Below are 7,500 nucleotides of genomic sequence, written 5' to 3'. Positions count from 1 at the left end.
GAAATGCGGTACTGCCAAGGACCTGAACCCGGCTAGCGCATGACAAGTGCTGTAGTGACTTACAGATTACGCTCTCTTGATAGCCTAATCGGTAAATCACCACAGCACTTGTCATAAGCTAACCCGGGTTCGAGTCCTTGACAGTACCGCATTTCAATTTCTGAATGTTAGCCTCTATAGGGTCTCTTGATGTTGATGGCTAAGAATTAAATTGTATATTGGTTGTTAATATATATAATATATATATATATATATATATATATATATATATATATATATATATATACATATATATATATATAAAGACGGGGGTTGTGCACATTAATAATATGAAATCGAATTTCATATATTCGCAGTTTGTAGCACTACTGAAAATGTAATTTGTTATACGGTACCTAGACAATACTTATGACTCAAAGCAGAGGAACCATCATCATAGTTGTATTCCAGCCTTTAAACTAGGGCGTGGTTGTAGACCTAATTCTGGACGTGGGCTCCGTCCCACATCATGGCCATGGGTGGGTGTGGGTGACTTGGTGGGCGTGGGCGTGGGCGTAAGAGGGCAGGTGTTGAGCCGAGGTGGAAGTGGACAATTTGCTGAGATTTCTGTGAGTCCTTCCGCTCGGATGACGCCTCAGTGACCACACCCAAGACGGCACATGCGCACCATGGGTGACACAGAGAGAGAGAGAGAAAGAGAGCGAAAGAGAGGGGGGACATACACACACGCGCGCCCACACACGTACACACACACACACACACACACACACACACACACACACACACACACACACACACACACACACACACACACACACACACACACACACACACACACACACACACACACACACACACACACACACACACACACACACACACACACACACACACACACACACACACACACACACACACACACACACACACACACACACACACACATGCATACACACGCACACACACAGAATGAGAGAGAGAGAGAGAGAGAGAGAGAGAGAGAGAGAGAGAGAGAGAGAGAGAGAGAGAGAGAGAGAGAGAGAGAGAGAGAGAGAGAGAGAGAGAGAGAGAGAGAGACAGAGAGACAGAGAGAGAGAGAGGTGATTTGGAAAAAAAAAATTGTTTAATATTTTCACCTCTTTGACACAGCGGATCTTTTGGTAACATTAGACGGATGTAAGTAGATAAAGATCACCAAAGAATATCACCTACCTGTTTACTATTCGTTTATTTGTATATAAATATATTCATTTATTTATATATTCATTCATTTATATATTAATCCCTTTTATTTGTTTATTTATTTATTCATTTATCTATTTATCTACACACATTTATTTATTTATTTGTTCATCTATTTTATTTATTTCTTTACGTGATATGTTTATTTTTTTGATTATTTATTTGTTTTTTGTTCTTTACTTGTTTTTTATATATTTATATATCTACATATTTATTTGTCAATCTCTTTACCTATCTATTCATTTATTCATTCATTTGTTTAACTTGTTCATGCTTCTTTCATACAGTAACTTCCTTACCATAAATTAATGCACCCAATGACATATGATTTCATTCAGCCAAGAAAATGTCACTTTATTAATGGGTTAACCTGTATTTACATCTGTCACCATAACTTTTGTGAAGTCCATTTTCCGAACTATGTGGTCCACATCGAAAATATTTCCTACCACATCCTCACCTCATCACAAGGCTACAAACAAACGTGTCGAGTTTCCACCTGTTCACTTCTTTTCCTTTTGTATTCCTTTCTTTGTTTTCCTAAACCAGTTTCTCATTATGTTTATACCGTATATATTCTTCTGCTCTTCCTCTTTCTTCTCTTCTTCCTCCTGTTACTGTTCCTCTTCTTCTTCCTCCACCTCTTCCTGTTCTTCCCCCTCCTCCTCTTCCTTCTTGTCCTGTTCTCCTTTATTCTTCTTCTCTTATTCCTTCTCATGGCTTTCTTGTTTCTCTTGTTTCTTTTCCACCTCATTCATCATTTTCTTTCTTCTTCTTCTCCTCCTCTTTAGCTTGCTCCTCGTCTTTCTCACTCTTTTCCTCTTTATCATCATTTTCTCTTCACTTCCCAATTCCTCCATTTCATCCTATTTCTCAATTCTTTACTGTTATCATCTTACTTTTTTAACGTCTTTCATTATCTTTTCTTATTCTCCTTCTCTTCATCTTAATCCCTATTGTCCTCTTCTTGCTCAAAGCTTTCTTTCTTTTTGTCCTCTTTTTCTTTCTTCCTTTATCCATGTTGCTTTAATTGTGAGGTGTTAAGAAATCCTCTTCCCTTTCCTCCTATTTCCTCTTCTTACAATTTCTATACAACTCTTCCATCAAATCCTCTCTTTATTTATCATTTTCTGTCGTTCATGATTTACTTTATTCTTATTGTTATATATTTTTTCAGTCCTCATTTTTCCTCCTGTTTCTCTTATGTTCTTTTGTCTACATTATTCATCTTTTTCTCTCCTTTTTTTTTATTTTATCGTTTTCGTAGTTTCTTTTCTTTTAAATCGTCACTCTCTGTAGTTACATTTTCTTCTCCTTTTCTTCCTAATCTTACTTTCTTTTCCTCCTTTTCATACTTTCTCCTCCTCCTCCTCCTCCTCCTCCTCCTCCTCCTCCTCCAACTTCGTAATATTTTCCTCATTGTCAACCTCTTCTCTATCTGAAAGCAACAAGTTTTCCTGGTTATCTCTTCATAATTTTCCTCCTCATTTTCCTATTTATATTTTTCCTCCTCTTCCATTTTTGTCTTTTTCTTTTTCTTCCTCTTTTCTCCCCATGCATTTCTCCTCCTCGTCCATATTCCTCTCCTCTTCCTCTTCTTCCTCCTCCTCGTTTTCCTTTTCTTCCTCCTCCTCTTCATTCTTTTCTTCCCCATTTTCCTCTTATTCTTCCTCCACCTCTTCCTGTTCTTCCTCCTCCTACTCCTTCTTTTCTTTCTCCTATTCCTGTTCTTCTTTTTCTTCTTCCTCCTCTTCTTCCTTCTGTCTCTAAAGTAAAAGACACTTTCTCTTCCTTGCACCAATTCTCGTTCCCCTCCTCGACCTCTTCGTCCTCCTCCTCCTCCTCCTCCTCTTCCTCTTCCTCTTCCTCCTCTTCCTCTTCCTCTTCTTTGATCTCTTCCTCATTGTCAACTTCGCCCTCCTTGGGAGCCAACCGACCAATCCTACTCCTCCTCCACATAACGAGAGCTTCCTTCGTCATCGTCACAGAGCTCTTTGTCCAGAGGCCATACTTCATTACCCTCTCCGTTAACGCGCCTCCTGTGGACTCTCATATCCTCCTTCTCCTCCTCTTCCTCTTCTCCTCCTCCTCCTCCTCCTCCTCCTCCTCCTCCTCCTCCTACACCTCCTACACCCCCTCTTCCTCCTCCCCTTCTCCTCCCCTCCTCCTCCGCCACTTTCTTCTCCTCCTTTTCCTCTTCTCCTCCTCTTCCTCCTCCTACACTACCTCTCCTCCTCCTCCTCCTCCTCCTCCTCCTATGCCTCCTCTTCTCCCTCCCCTTCTCCTTCTCTTCCACTTCCTCTTACGCCACTTTCTTCTCCTCCTTGTCCTCTTCTCCTCCTCTCCCTCCTCCTACGCTACCTCTTCTTCCTCTCCCGACTCCCCTCCTCCTCCTCCTCCATTTCCTTCTACTCCTACACTTCCTCCTCCGTCTTCTCCTCCACTTCGTCTTTTCCCATGTCATTTCCTTCTACTTTTCTTTCTGCTCCTCCTCCTCATCTACGTCTCCCCACTACTCTCCTTCCCTCTCCACCCACTCCTCTTCCTCCTCTTCTTTCTCCTTGTCCTGTTTCTCTTCTTTTTTCTACCCTCCTCCTCTTCTTCCTGGTCGTCATCATTGTAATTTATTTGTATCGTCATCAATATTAATTTCTCTTCTTTCTTAACCCTTTTTTACCCTCCTCCAATTGTCCTCTTCATCATCTTCATCCTCCCCCTTTCTCCTCCTCCTTTTCCTCCTCCTCCTCCTCCTCCTCTTCCTTTTCCTCCTCCTCCTCCTCCTCCTCCTCCTCCTCCTCCTCCTCCTCCTCCTCCTCCTCCTCCTCCTCCTCCTCCTCCTCTTCCTTCTCCTCGAGGGCCGGAATCTCAGCAAATGATGCTCTTCCTCCCGCCGTCACCTGCCGCCCTGGATGTTATGACCTCCTCCTCCTCCTCCTCCTCCTCTCTCTCTCTCTCCTTCACCTCCTCCTCATCATCATCATCTTCCTCCTTTCTCTTTCTCTCTTCCTCCCTCCCCTCCTCCCCTTCCTCCTCCTCTCTCTCTCTCTTTCTCTCTCTCTCTCTCTCTCTCTTCTCTCTTCCTCCTCCTCCTCCTCCTTGCTCTCTCTCTCTCCCTCCCTCCCCTCCTCCCCCTCCTCCCCCTCCTCCCCCTCCTCCCTCCCTTCCCTCCTGCTCCTCCTCTCTCTCTCTCTCTCTCTCTCTCTCTCTTGCTCTCTCTCTCTCTCTCTCTCTCTCTCTCTCTCTCTCTCTCTCTCTCTCTCTCTCTCTCTCTCTCTCTCTCTCTCTCTCTCCTCCACCTCCTCCTCCTCCTACTTCTCCTCCTCCTCCTCCTCTTCCGGCCACTCGTTTTCTTCTACGTCATCATCTCCTGTATTGACACGGTTGCTGCCGCTCATGGTCCCTGTGAGGTCTTTGCTTACAGATAAACTCAAAAGTTTATCGACAATATCGTGGTGCACTTTTGTGCAAATAAGTAGCGTTGTCATCGGTCTTTACCTAATATATTGCATGTATGCATTGTGTTGAGTATATGTGCATGTATACGTATGAGTATGTGTATATGTGCATGTATACGTATGAGTATGTGTATATGTATATGTATATGTATATGCATATGTATATGTATATGTATATGTATATGTATATGTATATGTATATGTATATATGTATATATGTATATGTATATGTATATGTAAATGTATATGTATATGTATATGTATATGTATATGTATATGTATATGTATATGTATATGTATATGTATATGTATATGCATATGTGTATGTATATGTATATGTATATGTATATGTATATGTATATGTATATGTATATGTATATGTATATGTATATGTATATGTATATGTATATGTATATGTATATGTATATGCATATATGTATGTATATGTATATGTATATGTATATGTATATGTATATGTATATGTATTTGTGTATGTATATGTATATGTATATGTTTATGTACATGTATACTGTACGCATACATATGTGTATGCGTATATGTATATGTATATGTATATGTATATGTATATGTATATGTATATGTATATGTATATGTATATGTATATGTATATGTACATGTATATGTATATGTATATATGTATATATGGACTAAGACAGGGATGTGTCAGGTCACCGAGACTGTTCAATGTATACATGAGTGGGGTTTTGTGGGAGGTAAATGCGAGAGTAATGGGCAGAGGCCTGGAGATGATTAAAGAAAATGGAGAAAAACAGAAGGTGAGCCAGCTGTTGTTTGGTGACGACACTGCATTTGTGGCAGGGTCAGAGGACGAATTAAGAAAGTTGAAGGTAAATGTGGGTAAAAGTAATGATGAAATGTACAAGGGGAGAGGATGGCAGCGAATTGGAAGTAAATCTTAAAGGGGAGAGGTTGGATGAAATAGCTTTAGGTATTTTGACTCGCATATATCAGGAAAGGAAGGAGGATTAAAAAGTGTCATGAGAAATAGGCATTTGAGAATGGTTACAGAGGAGATTGTATGAAGAGATGATTGTGTCGACGCCACTCTTTGGGCCAGAGACTTAGAACCTAAGAGAAGTTTAAAGTATGTTTGAAATGAAATGTCTGGGAATTGTAGTAATGGATTGGATAGAGTGAGAAACGAAGAGGTGAGGAGAGGTGGAGAGAGCTGGAGTGGAAAAAGAGATGGTAAGGCTGATGAAAAAGCATTGGGATGGTTTGGACGTATGCACAGAATGAATGAAGAAAGACTAGTAAAACAGGTGTGGAAGGTAGAGGCGGGTGGAGTGAACCTGAGGGGAAGATCAAGGATGAGATGGATGGAAGAGGTGAAAGGTGGGAATTGAGCGAGAGGGGAATGTCTGTTGAGCTAGGAAGGGAGAAGGCAAGAAAGAGGAAGGGGAAGAGGGGATAGGGAGTGACTATGTATAAATGATATTTTGACGCAGCCCAAAGAAATTTCTCCCCATTTTCTCCTTTTCTACATTAAGGGACAGAGAGGGGGAGGGGGGTTGTCGATTAACTGAAGCGGCCTTGGTGTAAATGTGCTGTGTCTTGCTGCATTTCTTCTGACACAGGGAAGTGGGCGTGATGCAGGGATGACCCATCATCCATGAGGTGCTAAGATGGGAGTGAAGAAGGGGTGGTGAATGGGAGTGAAATGGGTGGGAAAGGTTACTTGTCTGTTGACCAGGCTACCTCCCTTCTAAGGGGGAAAAGCCCTTAGTGTGTATATATATATATATATATATATATATATATATATATACGTACATATATGAATATATATATATATATATATATATATATATATATATACATATATATATATGTATATATATATATATATAATATATATATATATATATATATATATATATATATATACAGATAGATATGATTGAGTGCATGTATGAGAGAGAGAGAGAGAGAGAGAGAGAGAAATGGAGCAGGGAGTGGTAATGGATGGAGAGATTCTGCAGTTACGAAGGGATGGAGGGAGAGATGGAGGGAGAGGCGGAGGGGAGGGCGAGTGATTGGAGGAAGACCAACACCTACGTAATAAGCGGAGGTGAGAAGAATGACCTCACCAAACGACATATAATTGTCATGAGGCCATTATTACATAGAACAGCTCTTCATAGAAAACGCTATAAGGGTTGCATCAGCATGGTATCAGTATAGGATTTTCGACCTAGCAAACCCTCGTATTGTACAGGATATATAACAATGATTTTGACTGAGGGTACTAAGAGCCAAAATCGGATTGTTTACATGGGGATTCTCGGCCTAATGGGATGTGGGGTCTATTATTTTCTTGACCTGAAAGTGAACAGTAGTGTGTGTTTTCCGGAAGGGCCCTATTTCGTTGATGGAAATTATGACAAAATGGCTGCCGGTCTCTGGAATTTCAATGACGTGTCCAGTTGTAAGTGGATAGGAGGGTAACATCATACGTCGGATTCTTCGTTGTGATTTATCTTATTTTATCTATCTATACGCTTATCTATTTATCTATTTATGTATCTGATCATTTCATTTGAGTAACGACGATTTCATTCAGGTATAGGGAACACGCCTCCTCAGTAAAACTATCAATAGCCCAGGTATCTTTATCTCTTTAGTAGTGACAATAATAACGATAATAATGATAATCAGAAGAAAGAGATGTAGAATATCTATAATGTTGATCAAAATATTCTGTATTCATAAAACAAGGAGGCACGATTCACTTATTATTTTGGCTAAACTCAGATTACCT

The sequence above is a fragment of the Oratosquilla oratoria genome, chromosome 7 (genome assembly GCF_046742065.1).
Source record: "Oratosquilla oratoria isolate Oo_2021 chromosome 7, ASM4674206v1, whole genome shotgun sequence".
Lineage (NCBI taxonomy): Eukaryota > Metazoa > Arthropoda > Malacostraca > Stomatopoda > Squillidae > Oratosquilla > Oratosquilla oratoria.
The sequence above is the reverse complement of the archived record's forward strand: the minus strand, read 5'-3'. Positions refer to the sequence as shown.